Source organism: Schistocerca serialis, chromosome 7 (assembly GCF_023864345.2).
Source record: "Schistocerca serialis cubense isolate TAMUIC-IGC-003099 chromosome 7, iqSchSeri2.2, whole genome shotgun sequence".
NCBI classification, from domain to species: Eukaryota; Metazoa; Arthropoda; class Insecta; order Orthoptera; family Acrididae; genus Schistocerca; species Schistocerca serialis.
Window position 1 is genome coordinate 116,278,140 of NC_064644.1, and position 15,639 is coordinate 116,293,778.

Sequence of the window (15,639 nt, forward strand, 5' to 3'; positions counted from 1 at the left end):
ACGTGGAGATTTGAGTATGACAAAGGTATGAATCAGTTGTGTCTTGAATACTTTACTTACGACGAAATAAATTTCGTATTTATGTCGAATAATCCTCAGTCTAGCAAATTTAAGGAAAATGCGACATTCTTTGTCGCCTACGCTTTCTAGTGAGACATAAACTTCAGCAAAGGCAACTAATTTTAGATTTTTGAATCTTCGAAAATTTTCTGTTTCACTTGAAATCAAACGTTGCTTTCACGTTTTCCGACTTTGAAGGTTATTTACAAGATGTAAAAAATGGTTCAAATGGCTCTAAGCACTATGGGACTTAACATCTGAGGTCATCAGTCCCATAGACTTAGAACTACTTAAACGTAACTAACCTAAGGACATCACACACATCCATAGCCGAAGCAGGATTCGAACATGCGACCGTAGCAGCAGCGCGGATCCAGACTGAAGCGCCTAGAACCTTTCGGCCACAGCAGCCGGGCTACAAGAAGTATATCAGGAACTAGATAATCATTACGTTTTGCTGTAAGCTGGTATTCTTTTATCATGTTGTTTCAATGAAGGTTGGAATTTTGGCTTATAATTAAATGCCGTAATAAGAAAGAGTTGACTTCGTCTTTTACGTCACAAAGCACATATCCTCATATCAGATAGTATTCAGAACATTATTATTCTAGTTGCGAACGTTAATCTTTACTTAATAGTGGAAAAATGTCAAGCGAATTTTCTGATACCAGTTCCGACGAGATTAGTTGTTTCGTTACCAGTCTGAGTATAAAGTGCAGGGATCGAGCCCATAGGAAAAGTTTTCCTTAGTTTCCCTGATGAGTAGAGGAACTACGGTAGGGAGTGTACGGTCGCAGACTCGCTCAGCCCTTTTCCTCCGGTACGGCGCGTTGGCTGGATGGCATTTCCTGCCGCGAACTCTGGGTGGACTGCTCGGCGTGGGTGCAACTCGTAACGGCGACTCAGAGAGAGAGAGCGTGTGTGGGAAGGCAGCAGACAGCAAACAGCATTGGCGGGCAGGCTGCGGCGCTCAGCTGATCGTACCGCCAGCGACATCCGGCGGACAACGCGGCAACCACGTCAGCCCGCTCTGGCATCCGTTTAATGTCCATCACAAGACGAGTGGCGAGGACACTGACCTCTCTGTCTAAACTGAGAGTCCAAACCGCAGCTCACTGAGCGCGCCCGTAATGATGCTCGTCTTTCGTTTCTTGCTTAAGTACAATATGGCAGCCATGAACTGTTACTAAAGCCCCACAACAAGTCTGTATCACGTAGGATGAGCCAGATTTCTGGACAAGAACAAAATGAACCGTTTCAAGACTGGCACCATGTACAGACTCGAGGATGACGCGTACATTGACCTGATGATCAGAAATGATTCCGTAGTACTTATAGTACAAGATATATTCATCATATTATTTTTACAAGTATATTGGACACGTCGCGGTATTGTTGTTGTTGTGGTCTTCAGTCCTGAGACTGGTTTGATGCAGCTCTCCATGCTACTCTATCCTGTGCAAGTTTTTTCATCTCCCAGTACCTACTGCAGCCTACATCCTTCTGAATGTGCTTAGTGTATTCATCTCTTGGTCTCCCTCTACGATTTTTACCCTACACGCTGCCCTCCAGTACCAAAATGGTGATCCCTTGATGCCTCAGAACATGTCCTACCAACCGATCCCTTCTTGTAGTCAAGTTTTGCCACAAACTCCTTTTCTCCCCAATTCTGTTCAATACCTCCTCATTAGTTATGTGATCTACCCATCTAATCTTCAGCATTCTTCTGTAGCACCACATTTCTAAAGCTTCTATTCTCTTCTTGTCTAAACTATTTATCGTCCATGCTTCACTTCCATACATGGCTACACTCCATACAAATACTTTCAGAAACGACTTCCTGACACTTAAATCAATACTCGATGTTAACAAATTTCTCTTCTTCAGAAACACTTTCCTTGCCATTGCCAGTCTACATTTTATATCCTCTCTACTTCGACCATCATCAGTTATTTTGCTCCCCAAATAGCAAAACTCCTTTACTACTTTAAGTGTCTCATTTCCTAATCTAATTCCCTCAGTATCACCTGACGTATTTAGACTACATTCCATTATGCTCGTTTTGCTTTTGTTGATGTTCATCTTATACCCTCCTTTCAAGATACTGTCCATTCCGTTCAACTGCTCTTCCAAGTCCTTTGCAGTCTCTGACAGAATTACAATGTCATCAGCAAACTACAAAGTTTCTATTTCTTCTCCATGGATTTTAATACCTACTCCGAATTTTTGTTTTGTTTTCTTCACTGCTTGCTCAATATACAGATTAAATAACATCGGGGAGAGGCTGCAACCCTGTCTCACTCCCTTCCCAACCACTGCTTCCCTTTCGTGTCCCTCGACTCTTATAACTGCCATCTGGTTTCTGTACAAATTGTAAATAGCCTTTCGCTCCCTGTATTTTACCCCTACCAGCTTCAGAATTTGAAAGAGGGTATTCCAGTCAACATTGTCAAACGCTTTCTCTAAGTTTACAAATGCTAGGAACATAGGTTTGCCTTTCCTTAATCTAGCTTCTAAGATAAGTCGTAGGGTCAGTATTGCCTCACGTGTTCCAACATTTCTACGGAATCCAAACTGTTACAGTTTGATAATAACAAAACAACGTAATTCGCATATATTAGGTTGGTACTTTCGTTCGTAGCATTTTCCCGTAAGTTTAATAAACACAACAGACACACATAATAGTGACTTTAGCCATCAATATGCCTTCACTATTTACTACAACTTGCCAACGCTGGGACCGCGCGGGATTAGCCGAGCGGTCTTAGGCGCTGCAGTCATGGACTGTGCGGCTGGTCCCGGAGGAGGTTCGAGTCCTCCCTCGGGCATGGGTGTGTGTGTTTCTACATCTACGTCTACATACATACTCCGCAATCCACCATACGGTGCGTGGCGGAGGGTACCTCGTACACAATTAGCATCTTCTCTCCCTGTTCCACTCCCTAACAGAACGAGGGAAAAATGACTGCCTATATGCCCCTGTACGAGCCCTAATGTCTCTTATCTTCGTGGTCTTTCCACGAAATGTAAGTTGGCGGCAGTAAAATTGTACTGCAGTCAGCCGTAAATACTGGTTCTCTAAGTGAAATTCATGAAAAGAACGCCTCCTTTCCTCTAGAGACTACCACCCAAGTTCCCGAAGCATTTCCGTAACATTCGCGTGATGATCAAACCTACCAGTAACAAATCTAGCAGACCTCCTCTGAATTGCTTCTATGTCCTCCCTCAATCCGACCTGATAGGGATCCCAAACGCTCGAGCAGTACTCAAGAATAGGTTGTATTAGTGTTTTATAAGCGGTCTCCTTTACACATGAACCACATCTTCCAAAAATTCTACCAATGAACCGATGACGACTATCCGCCTTCCCCACAACTACCATTACATGCTTGTCCCACTTCATATCGCTCTGCAATGTTACGCCCAAATATTTAATCGACGTGACTGCGTCAAGCGCTACACTACTAATGGAGTATTGAAACTTTACAGGATTCTTTTTCCTATTCATCTTCATTAATTCACATTTATCTATATTTAGAGTTAGCTGCCATTCCTTATATCAATCATAAATCCAGTCCAAGTCATCTTTTATCCTCCTACAGTCACTCAACGACGACACCTTCCCGTACACCACAGCATCATCAGCAAACAGCCGCACATTGCTATCCACCCTATCCAAAAGTTCATTTATGTAGATAGAAAACAACAGCGGACCTACCACACTTCCTGCTGTTTGTCCTTAGGATAACTTAGGTTAAGTAGTGTGTAAGCTTAGGGACTGATGACCTTAGCAGTCAAGTCCTATAAGATTTCACGCACATTTCAACATTTTTTTTTTTTTTTTTTTTTTTTTTTTTTTTTTTTTTTTTTTTTTTTTTTTTGCCAACGCTGGGGTAGCTTTTCGATTCGGTAACTGTAGAAATCCCGTGGGTTTGAGGCGAAGAATTCGTCGAGCCATATTCGGAGTGCATTTTCATCCGAAAGGAAAGTTACTCGAAGGCTGTTCGAAAGACAGCGGAAAAGGTGAAAATATGAGAGCACGAATCAGGTGGGTGCGGAATGACTTCCCAACCCAACGCCAGTAAAGCTGAAAATAGGCGGGCGTTGTGGATCAGCATCACTTCGCCCAGTCATCATGGTCGTTGTTCTTCGACTGTTGTTGACAATAAATGATAGCAGTGATGGTTACACCTCAGGGAAGCAACTTGTAGTACAGCACATCGTAACCGGCCGCGGTGACCGAGCGATTCTAGGCGCTTCAGTCCGGAACCGCGCAACTGCTACGGTCGCAGGTTGGAATCCTGTCTCGGGCATGGATGTGTGTGATGTCCTTAGGTTAGTTAGGTTTAAGTAGTTCTAAGTTCTAGGGGACTGATGACCTCAGATGTTGAGTCACATAGTGCTCAGAGCCATTTGAATCACAGCACATCGTCGCTGTTCCACCAAACTCATTACGTTATCTTTTTTGGATGTGCGTGTCTTTGTATGGGAAGCTGCTGCGTTCTTTGGGTTCATCCATTCCTTTATTTTTATTATATTTGCGTAAAGACACCATTTCCCGTCACCAGTAACGATAAAGGATAGGAATGGTCGGTGTTGTTCACGAGCCAACTGATGACGAGCGAGCAGAGATGCATATAAGGCCAGCCGCTGACTTTTGTGATTTTGGCTTAGAGCACGTGATACCATACACGCCATTTTTCAAACTTTCCCACTGCATCCAAATGTCCCACGATGGTCGAATGATTACAGTTCTTCGCATTTGTCAATTCTCAAGTGCATTGACGTGGATCATTGTGCGTTAACGCGTTTAAACGCTCTTCATTATACCCAGAAGGTCTTTCTAAACGTGGAGGGTCACTAATGTCAAACGATCCTCCTTAGAACGAGAAAATCATCTTCTTGCTGTGCTCTGTCCAATGGAATCATCCGCATACACGGACCAAATGTTTGTGGCTCCTACCGCCTATTGAACTCAAACAGAGCAATATGTCGGAAATGTTTCGATTTCTCCACTTGGCATTCCACTTTCACAATTCGACTCACTGTCTCCAAATAACTAAATAACAATATGTATACTCAAACAGCAATAGCGAACTGTAAATAAAAAATGACAGTCAATAACTAGACCTACAGCAATCGTAATACCAACATGCAAAACAAAAACGCTACGAACTTATGCGCCGTTGAGCGCCCGTTAGTTCCAAACACACACACACACACACACAAACACGAACTTGTGTACCAGCCTAATAGATACTTTTACATACTTAGAGGTCTAGTTTGACAGTTTGCAAGGATGGGACAGATAGTTGCCGTGCCTTTATTGTGGGAATCATCTCGCCATTCACCTGACGTAATTTAGGGAAACAACGGTAAACCTAAATCAGAATGGCCGTATGAAAACTGAAACTTTCACCCTCTCGAAACAGCACTATCCCAGTCAGTTCATACCTAGTGTACAATTGTGTTTACAAAATAATTATTTAGTACCGGCAACATAAAAGGCTAATGCTACACTGTTCACTCATTTGTTAGTCCCAGTCATTGCCCACACTACACATATTGTACACACGTTGTTTCATTACACTACGCACGATGTCAGCTGACTTCGGGACCATAGCGACAACGTCTGGTTTCCATTTTGTGTATCGCCATTTACCATTTGGTACCCTGAGAAACTGAGCTGTCATCCCTCTGTAAATAGTTAGACGCTCAGATAGAGGATAATGTTTTAGTATTATATATTGAATAGTTTGGGGAGCAAGGTTTTCCGGAATAAAAAGAAAAGAATGTAAAAGAAGAAAAGTAGGGGGAAAACTAGGGGTGAAAGGGTTATGTGAAATGACAGGTGTTTTATGGTCGTTATTGTTATTTACTAGTATTTCATTTTTTGCCAAACTCCTACTCTGTGTTGTCCAAGTAACGCTTCACTGTAAAGAGGTACCCTTTAACTGTCATTTTAAATATTTTTAATAATCTCTTTAGTCAAAAATGGCTCTGAGCACTATGGGACTTAACTGCTGTGGTCATCAGTCCTCTAGAACTTAGAACTACTTAAACCTAACTGACCTAAGGATATCACACACATCCATGCCTGAGGCAGGATTCGAACCTGCAACCGTAGCGGCCGCGCGGTTCCAGACTGTAGCGCCTAGAATCTCTCGGCCACTCGGGCCGGCAGTCTCTTTAATCGCTTTGGGAAATTCATTGTATAGTTGACAGAATATGCTTCCTTGAGTTTGATGTCTATTGTTTCTTGGTGAATGTTAAGCTCAGTCTACATCATATTCAATGTCCACGCACGGAGCATTTGTGCAGTGATTATCAACGATATTTTAGAAGTGTACGACTGGTCGGTAAGTGTACTTGCGCATTCTCCTTTATTTTCGCTTTTGCTTCGTTCAGTCATTACAGTGTTCCGCAAAATAACGCCATTAGACGCAATAGAAATCGGTTGTTTTAGACACAATATTAGCGAAACCTGTAAGCACTTTCTCTTCGTAAAATGAGGTGTCTCATACAATGAGGATCCCTCTACAACAGAGTCGTCAGCATTTGACTGGAAACGCCACTGCTATCACTTACACCAGTACTCATTTAAAAAAAAAAAAAAAAAAAAAAAAAAAAAAAAAAAAAAAACCTCGTATTAACATGTGCAAGGGCATCTACCTCTCATTCTAAAGCGAAACGCATCTTTATATACTCTGTGCCTGTCAGCATTTTTTGTCCTAAGAGACATGTACTGCAAATGCGACACCATTTCTCTCAAAAGCGCAGCTTTCAGGAAAGTAATCTGTACTCCTGCATGCTGTAAGTCTTTTGCTAACGGAGAAATGTTTATAACGTCGCAGATATTCTTGTTTATTTCCTGCAAAATATACACAATAAACGCGCTTTCACAATTTTATTGCAATAGGATAGTCATAATTCTTGCAGATTCAGAACTATAAGAGAAATTGTAAAATTCTTGCCTAATGTGAAGGAAGGATTTTTTTTGTGTGTGTGGTTACTTGACATTGGAAGTGTAAAGAGCCGATCTATTATTTAATAACTGTTGATTTTAATCGTCTTTTATGAAAGGTTACATATAGGTAATTCGATAACTCATTTCGACCGTTACCTGTCAACTTCAGATCAAAATGTACGCAACAGTGTCTAAGAGAAGAGGACACTTTGTCAGTTGTCTACTAACAATGCAAGGGAATATCGGCTTCCAACTCACACTTGCAACCTTAGTAAATCGTAAGTTCAGACAAGCACCATTGTGCATACAAGGGGTCCAGGAATAAGTGGGATCGTCAGCTATAGAGGCTTGTGAAGCCAGAAACAGCGGCTGTAAACAACTACTCATTCTCCTGGGAGAGGAAACAGAGAGATTTTAAAGGGAAAAATTTGCCAGAGCGACTAGGACTCGCCATCTGAGGCTTCCGTACAAACTTGATTATGTGAATCTACAGTTCAACCATCCTGGGAATCGAGAATCGACAATTTTTGACTGTTATCGACATTGATACTGGCAAGATATCGGTCCCAGGAATTCCAAAACTTTCGAGAGTGTTGTAATCTTAAGTTTAAAGTCAGATAACAAATGACAATATAAAAATTTTTCGAGTGATATAATTACAAATTAAAGTTTCTGATTTTTTCCTTTCCTTGTACTCTGAATCCTTACTTCTTCCACATTTACGTGATTCTAGGTTCACGGGAAGTACCTCTTAGACTACAATGAGTGAATTTTCGAGTAACGAAACATGAGACGTAACTAGCCGTATCTTTTGACTGCGCTGATTTATAAGCTAAACATTTTACACCACCAGGAAACCATTGACCTTAGTATGCGACATAAATTTCAACTCGAGATGTCTACCCACTCCTCATAAAAAGACGTCTTAACAGACGAACGGACAGAGTCACAATCAGATAACAAATAACAATTTTCTTTCGCGTAATATATAATTACAAATTATCAGTTCCGGATTATTCCTTTACTTGCACTGTTAAACCATGCTTCTTACCAAATTTCACAATTGTAGGTCTACTAAAGTGATCCTATAAGGATTCCATTGTCACCGACTGAGGTACGGAAGCCTAAAAATCAGGGTGAGAGAGGTGAATACTTGTTGTAGAAATACGTGGAGGTATAGAAACAGTCCTTTTAGAATGACAGGCTAGCACAAAATACGGTAAAAGTAATTGGAATTCCATCCTTATGGTGGTTCCGGTGTGTTGATAGTATCACTTACCCTGTCTGCCGTGCAACACCTGAACGGCAAATCGTTCAGCCTTAACTGCCTTTCATGTACGCTACATGCATTACACTAGCGTATAATGTATTATCTACGAGCCAGGCGCCACGAACAGCTATGACTACGTTTACTCGTATTTTATGTGACCCGCAAAAGAGCTTCCTGAACAAACGAGATACCAGATAATTCGTGGTTAACTTAGTAAATGCCGATGCATTAAAATAGTAGCATCGGACGTTTGAAAATCACCGCCGCCCCACGAGGGTAAACATGAAAAGCTGTGCCGCCAGATACAGTAAAGTTTGATTACGCGCGCCGCACCACGGAGAGGAAAATGTTTATTAGCATGAACGTGTTCAATATAAGAACAATTACTGATATCAGTCAATTACTTATTTGTTGATGCCGATGAGATAAAAACATTTCGTCAGGCAACTAGCTATACAATTTTAAGAATAATCGTTATAAAGTGTTCAGATCAAAGCAGAAATAAAAATTTTAATTAAATTTGCTTTTGAGACTCGTTTCCGAGAAGACCACATATTGTGATAAAATGTATTATAAAGTTTTTCATTGTGAATGTCTGTCTAAAGCACAACCGGAAATTTACCACAGCTCATGTTCATACCTCATGAATACCTCGTGTTTTGATCCCATTGCACAGGTCTGTATTATTCGTTGTTTCAAAATAAGTAACAGAATTAAGCTACTGAATTCTATAACTGAAAGTTAATCTCTTAATCCAAACACATAGGATAACAGTCACTATGCTGAAACCACTTCCACATTGCAGATAAGCATTAACTAGTTTCACTCACTTGTAATGTTTGGTACATGTACAATGATAAAGGGTGTAATCACACATACAAGACACAGAGTAATGGAACAGGGTCACAACTGGTTCAAAGCCAGCAGCTTAGCCCTAAATCTTACAAAACATAGTATTATGCAATTGCAAACAAACAGAAAAAACTTTCAGGCATTATAAGAAGAGCTCACTAGGCATACGAGTATATTGGGCGAGGCTGTACATCTGAAGACCCTAGGCATCAAGGTGGATGGTAAGCTGAGAAACCAGCGTGTGGGTGAGTCAACCATAAAGCCCATTTCTAACCGTTTTGTATACTGAAATCTCTCCTGCCGTATTGATATGCAGACAAGATTGCTAGCACACTTTGCATTCCTTTGCTCAGGTCTGTGGCAGAATGATCTGGCACACTCTACCTACAGCGAAATATTGTTGAAGCCACAGAAGTGTTCAATAAAAATACTGAGTGAAATGGATAACTGAAAATTTTTCAGGAGCTTCTCCACGGGCCTAAGCTTTCATACATATCAGTACACACACTCTCTAATTTTGTTTGTGGTTAACAAATTGAGTGAATTAATGCTGAACTCAGTAAATTCTCAACGTCAATACTACAAATAGAAATAAGTTCCATATGCATCCCTCTCTAGGGTTCAAGATGGAGTTTCATATTCTGATTCAAGACTGATGCTGTGGACAAGCAGGAAATAGAAAACACCCCAATATTTAAAAACGAAAGGGAAGGATACTTCATTAGCCTCTCCTTCTACAATTTATCTGAATACTTGGATTCAGAAATGTGAATTCCACCTAACTCTAAAATTTGAACTTTAACAGGTATTCAAATGAATAAGAGCTGCTGGAAAAAAAACAATTAAATTGTTTGTTATTTCAAAAGAAATCACCAAATTGCTAATACATTTCTCCCACTGCGAGACAAGACGGCCAATGCGTTCATGGAAAAATGTTTGCGGCTGCCTATGGAACTATGATTGTATTCAGGCGTGCACCTCATCAATCGCCCAAGATGCTACTCCAGGTGCTTGTAAAAATAAATGTGCGCAACGGAAAATAATAAACACTAAAATGAAGCCCTGTCTGACTACCCCCTGAAGCAGATCTCAGGATCTCTTATTGGACTTTAACATACAAATTACAACCTAAACACTGCGTACTCCACGACGACTTCCAAGCCGGAGATGAAGTCCAGAATCATATAGGTTCACCACAGTACAGTACCTAACTGTTCTAACAATAAACTCTCCTGAGAGCAAAGACAACATGTCCGCCTGTACCAACATATCTGATACTGGGCGACCGTCACACATGGGCGCTCACAACGGAAGACCTCGTCTCTCCACCGCTGGCGTCCCAGCAAGGCTCAGCTCCCCACAATCGTAATTCCGAAAACGAATCATATTCCCGAAACCACGGAATATTCTCCCTCTCTACAGATTCTTCCGAACGCCGACCAACCATATTTTATTCTTTTGTCGTCCAGAGCGGAAAGTTTGCGAGAAAAAACCTATACTCGTACAATGGTACGCTTCTGAGTAAAAATCCTTGGAAATACCCTGCCTGCATGGTTTCCGAGACGCCGCTTCTTCGCTCCTCTCACTTGCATCCAAGATTTGCAGCGTTCGGAAGTATTTTCCGGTTATCCTTCCGGCCCTACTACAATAGCAGCCAGCCGCATTTGTATTGTGCTCCAGAGTTCTGGTGCCACAACGTCCGTCTATCTAATTCCTGTGTTTAAGCAGGACCAACACCTGTGTGGGCCTTCCATCCAGAGCTTGAGTTCTGCCTGCCGTTTCATTTCCACTGTCGTTCCAACCTCTACTAGTATAGGCAATCATTCATTAAACCGTTCTGATAATAAAGACACTGCATCACCTTTCATGCAATAAGCATTAACAATTATTTACAAGGCATACGTGACAATGTCAGTCTCCTTTAAATATTCATATGTACGATGTACCACCTTTCACATGACTCCTAATTGTGTTTGTTGATCACGGCAAAGTATGTGGATGGGTTCTTGTAAGGTGCGAAATTATAGCCACCTTACAATACCCCCACCTAACGAACTAATTTTGTACTAGGATAGGGTAATTCTTATAGTATTATCTCATCCAGTACAAAATCATATAACCATCAATCGTCTGTACTAGCTAACTAACAAAAATACGAGGGCAGAGGAACACTTGAATCATGATACGTTCTTCTACAATCATTCTACATTCATTCATGAGTTTACTGCCATAAATTTACTTATTACATGTTTATTATAATCTGTCTACCCTTTATATTTGGGACAATATTCCGAGAGATGACAATTGGAATATAAATATCAAAAGAAATTTAAGTAACATTACAAAAAATATTTTATGGCCTTTCAAAAATGGCAGTTCCCATCTTTCTTTAGGCTTAAGGCCCACACTCTCTGTCATTCATCCATCCCTAAGACATAGGTTGAGGAAAGAAATATTTAAGTAAAGTATCCTAATGTTTTCAAAGTGATCGTCCAATAAATTACATGTGCTTCATTTGGCTATTAATATGCAAGACGAGAGGTTACATGAATTATCCAAGAGGTTATCTATTGTTCATTATACAAATATATAAAATTCTATGAAACATTCTGTGTAATTTACTTGGTCATATTTATGCTCTTGGCTTACATCACAAAAAAAAAACATCATTTCACAAACTGATTGACCAAGTCTAGTGTTTCCCTAAAGTGTATACTCTTTAAACATTTCCAAAATCTAATGTTCTAAAACGTTCTTTGACAAACTGCATTTACAGTTACTGTGACAATTAATATTTGTAATAGGTGTTTGGATCGACCATCAATTTTTTTACTAAAGGGCTAGTTCACAGTGTATAAAAATGTAATACATAAAAACATTCAAAGCCATGGCATCATTAACAAAGAAAATGACAAACAATAGTTTTTACATAAATACATACACAAATAAATTTCTGGAAATATGCAAGTATATAAAAACAGTGAAGGACATTGTATCATTATCAAAGAGAGTGTTAAACACTACTCTTAGATGAATATATACACACATGTTTACTTAAGACTACTCTGAAAAACAAGTAGAAAATGTTTAGAAAAATGATAGATATCGGAGACAGTTTTTGGGTGGAACTGTCAGTGTTCACTACATTGTGCACCTTTTTTTTTATCAAGAGTCACACACTTATTCGAATATCACGACACACTTTCGTCTACATTTGTGTATGGGGATGGAAGCTACAGTTTTCATTTTATATTTTCTTTTGTGAAGTTTAGGACGTGAAGATTATTTGAGATGGGACATGTTGACTTTACAAGTCAGTCTTTGGACCCTCAGCCGATTGTTGATCCCGTCAGGTTACCAGTCTCTCGCAGAACTGATGATGTGGAAGGATCCTCGGCCATTAGTGGCTGGTTAAACACCACTCTGCTGTGCTGGCCGCCTTACCTGGGACGCCATTGTCTGTTGTCGCCGGCTTGATATCTTCAGGCAGCTGATGAATAGCCCACGTCTGCGACCAGGCTCCGTTTACATATGGAATGCCATTAGCCTCCCATTCCATCCACACATCGTGTTGCTGCTTCCAGTGTGTCTCGCAAAGTTTTTTGCGCATCCTGTGCTCACTAATGCCCACAATTAGTTTCTGATTTACAACAAATACTATACAATACATAACACAACATTATTGACATTTATGAAATATAAAATTTTAAGGTGCATTCACTAGTGAGGTCATTTATCTTCACATTTACAGTTGTTCTAGTTGCGTAATTAGGCAAGACACTCACGTATTTACTATTATCATTTTGATAAAAAAATTTATGTACAAATTTAGTGTTACTTATAAGGAATACACCTCTACTTATGTCAATGAACTATTAAATACCTGTCGGCACCTGTATACCTATAAAAAATACATGTTCATTAGTTGTTCATACAGTAATAGAATTAATCCTCACCAGATCCCAGTGTTAATAGTTGCAAATACCACTTGTTAAACTATTTGTTAAACCATTTGTTAAACTACTTGTTAACTACTTGATAAACAACGGGCCAGTAGGATGTTTATACTAATCTAACTACTGTATAAGGGCTTCCCAGCGAAACTTTTGCAGTGTAGCTGAAATAGCCTTCACTGTACGTGGGTGGGAGTAGCCCTGCGATCGAATGATGCCATCCTCAACAATTCTGGTAATTTGGACTCCATGGCGCGCTTCAATTTTTACAAAGTGGCAATGTAGCTTTCTGCATTAATTGTCGCTTCGTGTCCCAAAAAGTCAGTGCGCAGCGGGCCTTTGCACTCAGAGCAAACATCATGACTTCCCCGGAGCCAGCGTGCCTTTTGTTTTGAGTATGCTGCAGAATAGTCACTGTGAAGCCCCGATGCATCCTCCATCACTCCTGGTCTGTCCCTAGGCGGATTCCATATTTTTGCTGCTCTGAAGAAAGACATTTGTGGCCGTTGATTTGCTTTGGATGAAGAGGTGCACACCAAGATAGAGGCGTTGTTCCTCTTGTCTGACATGAGATAAATGTATTAACAGTTATAGCAATTACTTTTGAAGTAATAAATAGTTTACTTACATTTTTGTCATCTGTTTTCATTTTACTGCCCTTATACGTAGCTTCTGACTTTGCCAACATGCTGAGTGACCCATTAGGAATGGCCAAAAGTCAGAGAAATGACTGGAACGATCATTTACAGCAAAAAACTTCAGCTGGACCTTTGTCCTACTCCGGGTGGTTACCGAGATAGAGTAAATTTAACGTACAGAGTCGTTTATTTTCCGTATTTTCAATACATAGTAAGGTTTACGTAAGTACAAGAGTGAATAAACATTACAATGTGCGTTTTAAAAAGTATTAGTTGAAAAATATGTGTTTTTAACACATAAAACTCTAGGCATTATGGTATGCATAACATTGTAGCTGTTGTACAGTTCCAATAAATGTTCGAATATCTCAACATCAACATCTGTGCATTTGTGCACTCTTGGGAGAACATGTTGTGTTGCTTGTCTGAGTGTCCCTGTATGTTGTCTAATGAGGGCAGCAGCGTCCATGATGCTGCTAGGCAGTTCATCTCGAGTACTAACCTTTCATTTGCACACCTCCAACCCCATAAATAAGAATCTAAAACCGTAAGGTCTGGCGACTTGGTGGCCGGTTAATTCTGCTACCATGATCAATCCAGCGATTAGGGTACGTGCGGACGAGACGTTCCCTCATATGACTTGTAAAATGTGGAGGTACTTCGTCATGCTGAAAGCACACTGCAGTCCGCGTGGCCGAGGGACTTTTCTCAAGGTAGTCAACAAATTAATTTTCCAAAAAATGCAGGTAACTCTGCCTCATCAATGCCTCTGGTTGCGCGCCACTAGTCCAAAAAAATGTACATTAAATGTGTTCTGTCTTCGAACCACTTGAAATCAGTTGTATGTATTTTCATTCAAATGACTGTTCATGCCATATCGCTAGATACTGACAGTTTCTCCTGTGTGAGATTACATACATGCTTTGTTAAAGTATTAGAGTTGTTTTAAGTAGCTGTTTCTTTGATAATATATATTGGTAAAGTAACGTATAAGTAATTATCATAATTGCCCTTTTGAGTAAATTAGTGTTCGTCATAATCTGTGTGTAGTTTACAGCAACAGTAAGCAATGGTTCTTCCTATCTGTAAATGTATAACTTTACTAGTGCCACATTTCTGAAAGCCCCTGAAGGGCCCTTTGTGTTGACTATGTGGCCAGCCAGTAGATAACGTCATATCTAATCCAAAAGAATGCAGACAGCTGTACTTAGTTCGAGAACGTGTTTCTGACCGGGGATAAATGTCGTAAAGTTTCCACAACGCTCAATCTTAGGTCTACTGTTGTTCCTCACTTCTGTCTAATACGTAAAACGCAGAATTAGTGTTTCTGCAGACGAAGTTAGTATTGTAATCTATCCAAGCATACATACAGAAACACAAGAAATAGCAAACAACGTTCTTAAAAACATCATTTACTGGTTTTCTGTGAATGGTCTTACCTCAGTTTCAAGAAGACGTGACATATTCAGTTTTACATATCTAGGGGGACTACACCAATGAGAAGTGAAACACGTGGTGAGGATAAAATAAACAGGGTGGAAACTTCAGAATTCCTATGTATCATATCGATCAGAGTATAAACAGGAAAAGGCGAATTTTGGAACTCCTAAAACAACTAGGTTTAGCCAAATTTGCGCTTAGAATTATTGAAAATCCTGGAGAAAGGTAAATTAGTAAGTTGGCTATTTTTGTATATTTTCATTCAATAATGTCATATGGAATATTGCTCTGGGGTAACTCATTTTAAGAAAGAAAATCTTTATTAATCAAAAACGTGCTGTAAGAGTAAGAGATAGTGCTCACCCACAATTATCTTCTAGACATCTGTTTAAAGAGTTGGGCATTCTGACTACTGCTTCACAGTATATTTGTTACCTTATGTTTGCAGTAAATAATTCA